The 14,019-nt window shown below is 40.1% G+C and overlaps 1 long non-coding RNA gene across 1 annotated transcript in view; it reads right to left on the bottom strand.

Annotated features, from left to right (window-relative positions):
* Nucleotides 1–13,448, bottom strand: part of LOC135097528 (uncharacterized) — a 72,877-nt gene extending 59,429 nt beyond the window's left edge. The window contains exon 1 of the long non-coding RNA XR_010265767.1: nt 13,112–13,448. This is a non-coding gene — a long non-coding RNA (uncharacterized LOC135097528). The remainder of the gene's footprint in view (nt 1–13,111) is intronic.
* Nucleotides 13,449–14,019: the final 571 nt, after the last annotated feature.

Raw genomic sequence — 14,019 nt, 5'->3', positions numbered from 1 at the left:
ACACACACACACACACACACACACACACACACACACACACATCACCGATTTATAGCTCAAAGTATAACATAATTCTACATTATTTACTTTTAGCACAGTACGTATTACTTAGAGAGAGAGAGAGAGAGAGAGAGAGAGAGAGAGAGAGAGAGAGAGAGAGAGAGAGAGAGAGAGAGAGAGAGAGAGAGAGAGAGCGCATGTACGTCTAACACACACACACACACACACACACACACACACACACACACACACACACACAGGAATCATTAGCTTAACCTAATCATGAAGGAAAAGTAACATTTAATCGCAATCACAAAATCGAAATAAAAGTTTAGAGTTCATCAACGACAAAACAACGAAACCTTTGCATCTGGAAAATAAATAAATAAATAAAATAAATAAATAAATAAATAAATCCTCACCAAATCCTATAAAACAAATATTTCTTCTGTAACAAAGCAAGATTAAATATGTAGGAGAGGAAAAAGAGCAGCTGACAACAGAAAAAGAAAACGGAGACTATGATGATGAACAGAAAACGGCATCATTGAAATATACACATATCATTCTGGCAAACACGCGATGCTTCTTGAAAATCAGTGTTTTGATTGTATTTTTTTTTTTTTTTGAGGGGGAATAAAATTATTTGTCCTCACAGATTATTCACATCTTTTTACTTGAGTTGCTTTAGTTTTATCCTCAAATCCAAATTCCCCTTTACGGCATTAATAAAAACATGTCACTGCCAGACTCACAGTGCCTCTTCAAGTTAAGTTTATCGCATTAACTCTTCATGGATTTCGAGTTTTTAGAATATTATTATTTTCATCTGGAGATTGTCCATGATTCCCATTATTCCAGCATGCTTCTTTGCCTTTGTGTGTGTTAAAGACCTTCCCCTGCCTCGATACGTAGCCTGAACAAAAACTGTATTCCTGTATTAACCCAAGTGTCTAAGCGTCTCTCTCTCTCTCTCTCTCTCTCTCTCTCTCTCTCTCTCTCTCTCTCTCTCTCTCTCTCTCTCTCTCTCTCTCTCTCTCTCTCTCTCTCTCTCTCTCTCTCTCTCTCTCTCTCTCTCTCTCTCTCTCTCTCTCTCTCTCTCTCTCTCTACGTATAGTTAAGCTACAATACTCCTCACGTAAATGGAGCAATACTTTATTCTTGTATTAACGTTATTCATCTATCAGCCTAAGTTTACCAGCGTGTCTTTCTATATACTTAAGATGTCTTCCCGCCTCGACGCTCCTGCACTCCATTGGTAAAAACTGCAACAATCCTCGTGTACATATTGCAATACTTTCATCTTGTATTAAGTGCCTAAGCATGAGTTTTCTTGTGTCTCTCTATACACTTAAGAGCTTTTCCTACCTCGACACTGCCATGCTTCCCTGCATCATGCCGCCCTGGCCAGGATAAACACCTCAGTAATCTTCCTCTGCATGTATAAAAATACTTTATATTTGTATGATCCCAAGTATTCAGGCGTGTGTTTCCTTGTGTCTCTCTACACCAGTGGCTCTTAACCTTGTTGCAGGTACTGAACCCTGCAAGTTGAGAACCACTGCCCTACACACTTAAGTCTTTTTCCCGCTTTGACGCTGCCACGCCCCGCTGCACCACGCCGCCTTAAAGTAGAAAGTCAAACTGAAAGAAATTTAAAAGAAAATTTAAAAAATACAAATATTGCAAAAAAATTGTAAAAAAAAAAAAAGGTATTTTATGTTGAGATTAGAATGTAAAAGAAAAGAATTTATTTTAAAAAAATGCAAATAAGAAAATAAAAAAAATACTTTTGAATTTAGAGTAGAAACTAAAACAGAAGAAAAGGAAATATAAAAGACAAAAATTAAAAAAAATAAGTAAAAAAAAAACAATAAAAATGAAAAAAAAAATTGAAATACAAAACAAAATGAAAAAAATAAAATGTCTAAAAAAAATTTACAAGAATAAGAAAAAAAATACATTGAAGAAAAAAAAAGAAAATCTTATAGTTGTACGCTGTATTTGTAAGGTTAGAGTAAAAAAAAAATAAATAAAATGTAAATCAGGAAAAAAAAACAAAAAAGAGGTGAAGACGACTGAGAAGCCGCAACGGTGACGAAGAACACGGGACTCGGAAGCGGAGTGAGAACACAAGAGAACACGAGACTCGGAGGTAAAAAATAACACGATGGAAAGGCTGAGGCGTTGAAGAACACGGGACTCAAACGTGGAGTGAAGACGAAGAACGCGCGACTTCCAGGCGGAGTGAACACGAAGAACACGCGACTCGCAGGGGGAGTGAACACGTTGAGGAACACGCCACTCGGCACGGACTGAACAAAATGAAGAACACGTGACTCGCAGGCGAAGTGAACACTTTAAAGAACTCGGGACTCGGAGGTGGAGTGAACATGAAGAACACGCCACTCGGAGGCGAAGCGAAGACAATCCAGTCACCAGGAGAACACGAGAGTCTTAAGATTATAATGAACGCAGTCTTGTGTGTGTGTGTGTGTGTGTGTGTGTGTGTGTGTGTGTGTGTGTAGGAGTGAGTATACGAGATAACACAATCTCGTATTTCATGTCAAAACGATAGTATCAAACAAACTTATGAATAGCAAACAAGGAAGAGAGTACCAACCATCTGACACACACACACACACACACACACACACACACACACACACAGGAATTAATATAAACAAAAAAAACAAAGATGAGCCAAACACTTCCAAAACAATACAAGGCAACACAGAATCACCTGGGCTCCTTGAAAATCACAATTGAGACTCACAGAGAGACAGGGAGAGACTAAACATTTTGAAGTTCATGCACTCCTTCATTCTTTCGTCTCGCTTTTGTTGCTTCTCTCTCTCTCTCTCTCTCTCTCTCTCTCTCTCTCTCTCTCTCTCTCTCTCTCTCTCTCTCTCTCTCTCTGTAACACTATATTCATGTTTAAAGATTGAGAAAAGAGTAGGTGGAGGTTTTGAAATTATCGTAAAAATGAAAAAATGTGAGAGAATCCGTGAACTGTTACATGAAGTGGAGTGGTGATGCTAGTAGTAGTAGTAGTAGTAGTAGTAGTAGTAGTAGTAGTGGTGGTTATGTATTAGTTGTGTAAAGTAATAAGAATACTGCATGTTATGAAGGTAAATGTAATTAATAACAATGTTTTTTAGCAGCAATGAAAGCGTTGAGTACCACAACACTGCTTCTTAACACCACCACAACAACAACAACAACAACAACAACAACAACAGCTGCCACTGGACACACAACAACACTGTGAACTACCACCAACAGACTAATACACATCACAATTCTATTACATATTCTTTTCCCCTCCCACGTACATCTCTGAGTCTCATCATCTATACGTTAAAATAACAAAATTAAAGTAAATCACTGGAAAAAAATAAATAAATAAATAAAGCTACAAACTAATATCAAAATAATGAAAATCAGAATCCATTTCAAGTACTAGGCGAGAAAATTATCACATTATTTCCTGCTCCTTGTACTGCTTAACCTTCTTATCTAAACGTAAAATTAGCAAAATGAAAATAAACCTCTGGCGTAAAATAAAAAAAATCAAATGAACAATACAATGGTTAACAAGTTTTAGGCGGAGCAATTGTTATATTTTCTTTTCTAATTTCACGTGCCCCTCCACCTTATTATCTACAAGGCAAAATATCAAAGCAAGCCACAAAAATACGCAATAATTAACCAGGTAAGTAACATTTTCACTTCATTTACGCTGCAGCAAAGTTAATTAAGTTAATGACTGTTTACCTGAGCAGCACTCTCACCTCACTGACCTTTTTCATCACTTAGCCTTCATTACATAGAGATCAGACTCTCTCTCTCTCTCTCTCTCTCTCTCTCTCTCTCTCTCTCTCTCTCTCTCTCTCTCTCTCTCTCTCTCTCTCTCTCTCTCTCTCTCTCTCTCTCACACACACACACACACACACACACACACACACACACACACACAGAGAGAGAGAGAGAGAGAGAGAGAGAGATTAGCGAAAGATAATTCTAATCCTATGCCTCTCCTCTCTCTCTCTCTCTCTCTCTCTCTCTCTCTCTCTCTCTCTCTCTCTCTCTCTCTCTCTCTCTCTCTCTCTCTCTCTCTCTCTCTGTCTGTCTGTCTGTCTGTCTGTCTGTCTTGTGTGTAGTGTAGTGTGCAGTGTGTCTCTTGTGTGACTGTGTAGTGTAGGAAATCTTTTAAACTATCTATATATCTCTCTATCTATTTTTATATGTATGTATGTATGTATCTATCTGTCTGTCGATCTGCCTATGTATCTAGGAATCAGCCTCTATATTCTACGTATTATAATAATGTATGATGCACGTGTATCCGATTCCAGCACAATTTTTTTAGAAGCGGTAAACTCTTCCTTTACTGTCAAGTTGAGAGCACATTGTTGTACATCTGTGAGTCAGTAATCTTCTTCGCCCCATCAGTTAAGAGAGAGCCGCCTGAGGTGTGCTTTACACTCACAAACTGACCTTTATATTTGAAAAAAAAAAACGGCTTAAGCTCGTCAGTGAGGGTTGCAACACTATTATTTCCTTGTGGTAGTTATTCCTCTTCAGAAAGCAATGATTGGTGTGTTAACATGAGCGGCTTCTTTCACTGATAAACTTGGGGAATTCCCTGTCTGATATCTTACTTGCATATTACTAAGAGTTTATGTCTGTTCTTATTTTGTCCACCTTACTAATGCAGGAGTTGAACAATGTATTCACTCTGTCACTGGCACACTCAGGAGTTCTCTTTGGCATCTTATTTCCACGTCCCTCCGGCTTTGTATTTATTCTTATTCTGTCCATCTTATTAATGCAAGAGTTAAGCAGTATCTTGACTCTCACATCTTTCACTAGCACACTCAGGAATTCTGCTTGATACTGTATTCCCACAGCCCTATGATTTTCTGCTTATTTCTACCTATATTCTGTGCACCTTACTAGCGCAAGAGTTCACCGGTATATTTACTCTTTCACCTTTCAATGGCAAACTTAAGAATTCTCTGTCTGATGTTGAATTTCCATCTCTCAACGATTTTCATCTTTTTATCTTGATCCTATAATGTCCGCTTTATTAATGCAAGAGATATCGTGTTTTCACATACCTAATCACTTTCATTTTATTCTTATTAATTGACTGTTCAACTCACTAACGCAAGAATTAAAAAAAAAAATGTCCACTATTTCACCTCTTTCAGTGGCAAACTCTGGAACTCTTTTCATGATTCTAATTCTCTTGACCACCACCTTTAGCTATACACCACCTTTAGCTGAAGCCCCCTAATGCCTCAGCACTAACAGCCTAATTACTGTCTTATTCCTCTTGTGAAGGACTTCATGATTCCAGTGGTAGTTTAACAAGCACTGTGCTTCACTTGCTTCATCAACTTTGTGCCGCGTGAGGACATTCGCAGTATTGAAGAAAGAAAGCATTTAATCCTTTCTGCACAATAAATTTCTGAACTTCCTCACATCCTTTAGCCGGAATCCGTAGAACAAATCCTTTATAATTAGTCAGAATATAACAAAGATGTAGTAAATCATAGCGGATGTTTAACTCCATATAATTTATAACTCCATGATGGAAGAAAATATATCGCAAATTTTAAATCCCTTAGTGGCATCCAGATCACAATGTTACTGAAAACGTACCTGAACAAGTGTCCCAGGCTGAAACCACTCTGGAGCTGCCTGCCTGCTTCTGTCACGCCACACTCCCCATGAATGAATGTCTTTGAGAAGACATAACCACTCTGGAGCTGCCTGCCTGCTTCTGTCACGCCACACTCCCCATGAATGAATGTCTTTGAGGAGACATAACCACTCTGGAGCTGCCTGCCTGCTTCTGTCACGCCACACTCCCCATGAATGAATGTCTTTGAGGAGACATAACCACTCTGGAGCTGCCTGCCTGCTTCTGTCACGCCACACTCCCCATGAATGAATGTCTTTGAGAAGACATAACCACTCTGGAGCTGCCTGCCTGCTTCTGTCACGCCACACTCCCCATGAATGAATGTCTTTGAGGAGATATGTTTCAAGACACATCCTCCAATTCTGGATTATATTTTCAATAATTTTCTTAAGGGACTGGCACATGAATGGGCCTTTGTTTGTGCCTTTGTTGCTCTTCAACAGTGCCCCTCTTACAAAAAAAATAAAAAATAAATAAATAAATAAAATAAAATAAAATAAATAAATAAATAAAAATCTTGAACTACTTGATTATAAAAAAACACATCTTATGAACACTAACATTTATGTTCTCCAGACTGTAAGGAAACGGATGTGTTATTCGTGAAAGCGTATCAGACAACGTGTCCTTGGATACACTCAGATGATTTTTTGATTCCTTGGCAATTAAAACGCAAAAATCTTACATCTTATAACCTTTAAATCCTCTTGTGTTATCCAGCTTATAATGAAACACATGCCTTATTACTGCTAACATACAACACGTATTACTGTCACACTGCTTCACACAGACGATAAAAAAAAAAATAAATAAAATAAAAATATAATAGTAAAATCCTCTATCTTATAAACTTTAACTCCTGGTGTGTCATCCAGTTTATAATGAAGCAGAAGCATCATTACTGTTAACATACAAGCACACGTGTCACTACCTTCACACAGATGATAAAATAAAAACAAACATAAACATCGTAAAATCCAACATCCTACAAACTCTAAACCCTCTTATGGCATCACATTATAATTGAACCTCCACTGTGTTGCTGGAAACGTACAGAAAGACGCGTCCTTCACCGCCCTCTCTTTTGTACCTCGGTCGCTTCTCGCCTAGGAGGTTCAATAAAGACTCCTCTCTCAGCGCTGGTCGCCTCATGGTCAGCCAGGAATGAACACTCGCGCACCACAACTTATGGAATCAATCTACATATGGAATACTACTTTCCTTTTCCTTTGCATCGTCTCGGCTTCAATACATTCCCACGTGGGCATAAAGGGAAGGTAAATAATGGTTGCAATGTTGCTGTGGATTCTGTTGCAGTTCCGTGAATTTGTCCAGCTGCATCCAGTGTGCCTTGCCACAGGTTTTATTTATTTATTCTTTTTATGTATTTTTGTTCTTCTCTTCCTTCTCTTCCTAATTATATATATATATATTTTTTTTTCTCCATCATGCGCTACTCTGCCATTCTGTGAGCTTCTCTTCATATGTTTTTATCTCTTCTCATATAATATTTCTGCTAATTGTTAGAGGTTTCTTTACTTTTTATATATTTTTCCTTCTCTTTCTCCTACTTATTCTTTTCTTCTTCCCACACTATCCCTTTATACTTTTAACTTCTCTTCCTACTCTTTTCTTTCTTCCTCATGTAACACTTCTGCTAACAACACACCACGGTAACAACACACCACGGTCTAACTAATTCCACATAACTACTCAAATACGTTCTCCTCTATCCCAATTAATTATCTAGCCATTGTTTCTTTCGTTCCACTTAATTCACAAGTAACTGTCCAAAATATTAAAGAGCCATGTTCTCCTTTATCCCATCTAATCAACTGACCACCCTCCTGTATCCCATCTAACTACCCACTCACTGTCTCTTCTATCCTAACTAACTACTTTCTCTTATGTTCGATGTAACGAGGTAATGTCTCCTTTGTCTCACCTTTTTAACAGGCATTTTTTTTTTAATTAGGTACCTAGTATTTCTCCTCTCTTCCACTTCAATGGATAATGTCTTTCCTATCCCAACTAATTTACTAGCTGTACTCTCCTCCACCCAGCTAGTCTCCTCTGTTCACTCTACTTAACCACACTCAATAGTTAGCCAGTCTCTTTCACCCGACTACTCGTAAACAAACAGGCCACGGTCTGCTCTCTCCCACCTAATCCAATCTTTCACCATCAAATTAACCACCTTGCCAACAATCAAGATACCGCCCTCCCTATTGTTTCCAGCCCAGTAGCATTAATGACGGTAATCCCTGCCCTCTCTAGTTATCGGTCTTTTTGTCACCATTCCCAGTTTTATGAAGGGCGAAGCGCGTGGCGATGGGCGAAGCTTCCGACCATCAGGGATTAAATTCAAGGGGTGAGTATTGGCTAAGCTGTAACCTGGGAGACTTGATTATCTCCACTGTGTGTTGTGTGTTGTGGGTTTTTGATGTAGTGTAGTGAAGAGAGTTGTTGTTTGTTGGGGTTTGTATTACAAGTGTTACTGGGGTATTGGTGGTAGTGGTGGGTAGTGGTGGTGGTAGTAGTAGTAGTAGTAGTAGTAGTAGTAGTAGTAGTAGTAGTAGTAGTAGTAGTAGTAGTAGTAATAGTAGAAGTAGTAGTAGTAATAACACTGATGTATGTTTCATGTATTTTTTTTCACTGTAGAATGAATAAATAATTTTTATTGTGTGTGTGTGTGTGTGTGTGTGTGTGTGTGTGTGTGTGTGTGTGTGTGTGTGTGTGTGTGTGTGTGTGTGTGGGGTATGAGGCAGTCTCTCTCTCTCTCTCTCTAACACACACACACACACACACACACACACACACAGGAATATGAGGAAGAAAACATAAGAATCACAGTCAGCCAATCAGTCTCCCTTAAAAACAAGCTGTAAACACAAACAAGACATAAACACCTGCAGCTAATACAAAAACGTACCTCAGGCGAACCAATTAAAGAAAAAGAAAAAAAAAACAAAGAATCACACATACTAAAAGGCACAAATTGCTTCCATCACAACCAATAGACGCTCGTCACGGTTTGAAAAGATGCTTTCCTTAGAAACATATTCCCTTCTCTCTACATCCTCTTTCACTCACCCCGTTACCTCTCTCTCTCTCTCTCTCTCTCTCTCTCTCTCTCTCTCTCTCTCTCTCTCTCTCTCTCTCTCTCTCTCTCTCTCTCTCTCTCTCTCTCTCTCTCTCTCTCTCTCTCTCTCCCATTATTGGAATCTCCTGTACAAATAACTAGACATATATTTACGTAAGAAATTATCCCAAGAAGCGGTGTCAAATTGTAGACCTTCCGGACAGAACACTAACATGAGAAAACTTCCCCCGTGAACAGCAGTGTTTGGAATGCCAGCGAAAGGTGACTGTAGCGATAAAAAGGTTTAATGCAATTGTACAAATAAAGTTCTGTAGCAAAGAAAGGACAATATTAACTTCCTATTCTCTACTTCCTGTGTCCATGGAAGCAATGCTTCACAGTGTTCTGAATGGAGACGTAGGTGGTGAAGGCAACACAGCTCAGGAAATGACACCTTTATTCCTGACTAGTAATTTCGTAGGAATGACAATACTAACTACCTCTTCTCTCTTTCCTGTGTCCATGGAAGTAATTTTTAACAGTGTTCTGGATGAAGATGTGAGTGGTAAAGGCAACACAGGTCAGGAAATGACAGCTTTATTCCTGACTAGTAATTTCTTAATGGCTTCCTCAGAGGATTACAGAAGAAGAGCATAAATAAAAGTCTTTCTTCTCATGCCTTGTTCCCTTCACCTGCCTCCTGTTTGTCACAGTGTCCTCACTAGTGTTCTCAACATCAACAATGACTGACTGTACCTATGAAAAGTTGTTGAAAGAGTAAGTTATCTAACACACGTACTGGATGTTGGTTGTGTAGGAGAAGGCAGCATGTTGGTAAGGCAAGAGATATTATGTGCACTGACTCACACACTGGGACTTCAGATTTTTTTTTTTTTTTTTATGTAGGAAGGATACTGGCCAAGGGCAACAAAAATCTAATAAAAAAAAAATGCCCACTGAAATGCCAGTCCCTTAAAAGGGTCAAAGCAGTGGTCAAAAATTGATGGATAAGTGTCTTGAAACCTCCCTCTTGAAGGAATTCAAGTCATAGGAAGGTGGAAATACAGAAGCAGGCAAGGAGTTCCAGAGTTTACCAGAGAAAGGGATGAATGATTGAGAATACTGGTTAACTCTTGCGTTAGAGAGGTGGACAGAATAGGAGTGAGAGAAAGAAGAAAGTCTTGTGCAGCGAGGCCGCGGAAGGAGGGGAGGCATGCAGTTAGCAAGATCAGAAGAGCAGTTGGCATGAAAATAGCGGTAGAAGACAGCTAGATATGCAACATTGCGGCGGTGAGAGAGGGGCTGAAGACAGTCAGTTAGAGGAGAGGAGTTGATGAGACGAAAAGCTTTTGATTCCACCCTGTCTAGAACAGCAGTATGAGTGGAACCCCCCCAGACATGTGAAGCATACTCCATACATGGACGGATAAGGCCCTTGTACAGAGTTAGCAGCTGGGGGGGTGAGAAAAACTGGCGGAGACGTCTCAGAACACCTAACTTCATAGAAGCTGTTTTAGCTAGAGATGAGATGTGAAGTTTCCAGTTCAGATTATAAGTAAAGGACAGACCGAGGATGTTCAGTGTAGAAGAGGGGACAGTTGAGTGTCATTGAAGAAGAGGGGATAGTTGTCTGGAAGATTGTGTCGAGTTGATAGATGGAGGAATTGAGTTTTTGAGATTGTCATGCAAACTAAAATATCTGAGTAAAAAAAAAAAGCCTGAACAGAGTGGAAGAGAAGTAGGGAAAAGAACCTAAGTAAAGAAGAAAAAATATATAAGATAAAAAAAAAAGATCAAATACTGACGGAGAAAAGAGAGGGCACGCGCGCGCGCGCGTGAGAGAGAGAGAGAGAGAGAGAGAGAGAGAGAGAGAGAGAGAGAGAGAGAGAGAGAGAGAGAGAGAGAGAGGAGAGGAGAGGAGAGGAGAGGAGAGGAGAGGAGAGGAGAGTAAAGAGAAGAAAAGTGTAAATAGAAGAAGAAAGTAAAGAGAAAAGAGTAAAGAGAAGAAAAGAAAAGAGAAGAAAAGAGACGAGGAGAGGAGAGGAGAGGAGAAGTTCTTTCCTCTCCTCTCCTTTCATTAGGAGCTGTATCTTGACTGGGCAGGCCTGAAATGAGGGAGGAGAGAGTAAGTGGGAAGAGACGAGAGCAGCGGAACAGAAAAGGAAGAAGAAACTCTAATGAGAGAAAGGGGTGACTTTACTTGTACAACTGCCGTTAACCTAAAAAATAAAGTGCGCCTCACTCCCTCTTCGTCAGGACCACGTTGCCATGCACAGTGCACATCCAAACTTGCTTCTGTTGATTGACAAGTTAGGGGTTGGCGGAGTGAACGTGCGCATGACGTGTTTCTCTCCATCACATTCTCCTCTCCTGCTGCCACTGTTTGCTGTCTCGCTAATAATTCTGTCTTCCCCTCGACCCTCTTCCTTCTACAAGTGTTCTCTTCAGAATTTAAACAGCTTCCTTCGTCTCTCTCTCTCTCTCTCTCTCTCTCTCTCTCTCTCTCTCTCTCTCTCTCTCTCTCTCTCTCTCTCTCTCTTATATTAGTTATCTCTCTCTCTCTCTCTCTCTCTTATATTAGTTAATCAGTCAGCCAATCATTCAGTCAGTCAGTCAGTCAGTCAGTCAGCCAGCCAGCCAGCCACTCAACCAGTCAACAGGTAAATTAACAAGTTGAAAGGGACAAAAAGTAATCGAGTTTTTGTAATGAATTCCACTCATTGAAGAAATAAAAGTTGAAAAAGTTGCTTCCTTTCGTATCTAGAAACAAGAGATTGCATTAGAGATGAAAGGAAGACACATGTAGAGAGAGAGAGAGAGAGAGAGAGAGAGAGAGAGAGAGAGAGAGAGAGAGAGAGAGAGAGAGGTGGCAGGTAAGGTTACGTTGGGTAAGGTCAGGTAAGGTCAGGTCAGGTCAGGTTAGTTTAGGTCAAGTCAGGTTGGATTAGGAAATGTAAAGTCAGGTAAGGGTTGGATATAAAAGAATATGATATGATATGATATGATAGGTTAGGTTAGGTTAGGTTAGGTTAGGTAGGTTAATAAAGGTAAGGTTAGGCAAGGTTAGGTTAGGTTAGGTTAGGTTACGTAAGGTAGGTTTAATAAAGGCAAGGCAAGGCAAGGCAAGGCAAGGTAAAAGTAAAGTAATGTAAAGTTAGATTAGAATAGATTAGGTCAAGGCAGGCTTCAGCTGGGTCGCTACATTTATTTACTCGAGAGCTCGTTTTCTTCCAGCCTGAATGATTGAAGTGGCTCCGCTTGCCTTCGTCTGGCTTCGCTTTGCTTGGTGCTCTGTGTGTGTGTGTGTGTGTGTGTGTGTGTGTGCTAGGCGATCGAAAGTGTGGTTAGGTTAGATTGTTCCCCTCTCCATGTTGAGCGATCGAATGAGTGAGTGAGTGAGTGAGTGAGTAATTAGGTTAGGGTTCATGTTTAGTGAAGGGACTTTTCTTTTTTTTTAATGCATAATAACACACACACACACACACACACACACCAGAACACAAGAAAATAATGCAACCTCTAAAAAGCTATCAGATTAAAAACTTACGACAATTTAGCTATATATATATATATATATATATATATATATATATATATATATATATATATATATATATATATATATATATATATATATATATATATATATAAGAGCAGTGGTTGTTAGGACATGAAAAACTTCAAACGCCCAGTGATTAATAAAACGAACTTCATCTGAACAAATCGTCAAAAGTGTGGCTTGAAAACATCCGTACCATCATTGAACTAACGATAATACCAACATGGAAAACCTCAATTGCTAAGAAATAAGCAAAGATTGTGATGGGCAGGGAAAGAAAGGGAAAGATTATGAGTAATCTGAGACGCTGTAGCCTAGTGGTTCCAGTGTGCGCAGATAAAACAACAACAACAACAACAACAACAACAACAACAACAACATCAACTAAACACTTGCACCAAACAGTGACACTATTAAAATGAACATGAACAAGGAGACCAACTGAAATGTTGAGGCCAAGAGAAGGTTGACAAGTGGTGATTGGAGACGCTGCATCCTGTTTGCTACTAGTTTCTCAATGCACAAATAATAAACAACGACTGAACAGATACGCAGAACACAGGATGATCAGAAACACTGCAGCTTATTACCTTCCTTACTTCCTCTATGCGCAAGTAACAAGCAAGTAATGACTGAACAAATACCCAAAATTATGGGTTGACCAAAAACACTGCAGGCTGCTAACCTTTCAGTTCCTCTATGCACAAATAATAAATAAACAAAACACATGCACAAAAAATAGTGACTAGTACATTACCAACATCGACAAGAAGACACGGGGAAGAGCAGGGAGGGAATATGACGCCTTCAAGGTGACTGACAGGCGATTCCAACACCCCGCGGCTCTCCACGGCACAGTCTGCACCGCCGCCTCGCAGTTCTCACGACCACTGCACACAGTAATGTTACGGAGGCACAATTACCGGGGAAACTAACACACGGGCCGTCACCTTTACGTCACCACGAGATAATGGAGAGGCGACCAAAACTGAATGAGTATCTCAGTTCGTTCAGCAGTTTACAGCACACGGTATTGACACGGACGCACAAGTACTAAGGAAACTAATACGCAAGCCGCCCGCTGTCTTGACGTAACCACGCGGCAGTGGCGAGGCGAGCAGGACTAAGGCGGCTGAGAGTTACAGATCCAATGTCTCAGTTCGGAGGTTCATTGTTTGGAGTATTGTTCACGCAGCTAAGCCAAATGTCCACGGTCTGACAGTGCGGGAAATATCTATACCATTCTTTAGTGTGTAGGAGAATAAGTGAATTAAGGATGAGGTGTAATTATAAGATCTCCAGGGGACGTATTTATATTGAATGGGCTTTATTTTCACGTGTGACTAACCCGCGCTGACTCGAGTCTTATACTGAACCGTTACGTTGCCAGATTCGCCACGGAACATTAATCCAAGACGTGTGTGTGTGTGTGTGTGTGTGTGTGTGTGTGTGTGAAAGATAGAGAGAGAGAGAGAGAGAGAGAGAGAGACTACCTATTCTAGCAATCTCTCCTGGTGGCCAATAAAGATAACACATGGAAGCTACACCCCGCTATCCCTTTCCACCTCACCTCCCACCACCACTTTCTCTCTCCCTTCCTGTTCCATCCCCCCCACCCACCTCTGCCCACCTGCCCCTCATACTCCCTGCCAACTAACTACGCAC

Source organism: Scylla paramamosain, unplaced genomic scaffold (genome assembly GCF_035594125.1).
Source record: "Scylla paramamosain isolate STU-SP2022 unplaced genomic scaffold, ASM3559412v1 Contig24, whole genome shotgun sequence".
Classification (NCBI taxonomy): Eukaryota; Metazoa; Arthropoda; class Malacostraca; order Decapoda; family Portunidae; genus Scylla; species Scylla paramamosain.
The sequence above is the reverse complement of the archived record's forward strand: the minus strand, read 5'-3'. Positions and strand labels throughout refer to the sequence as shown.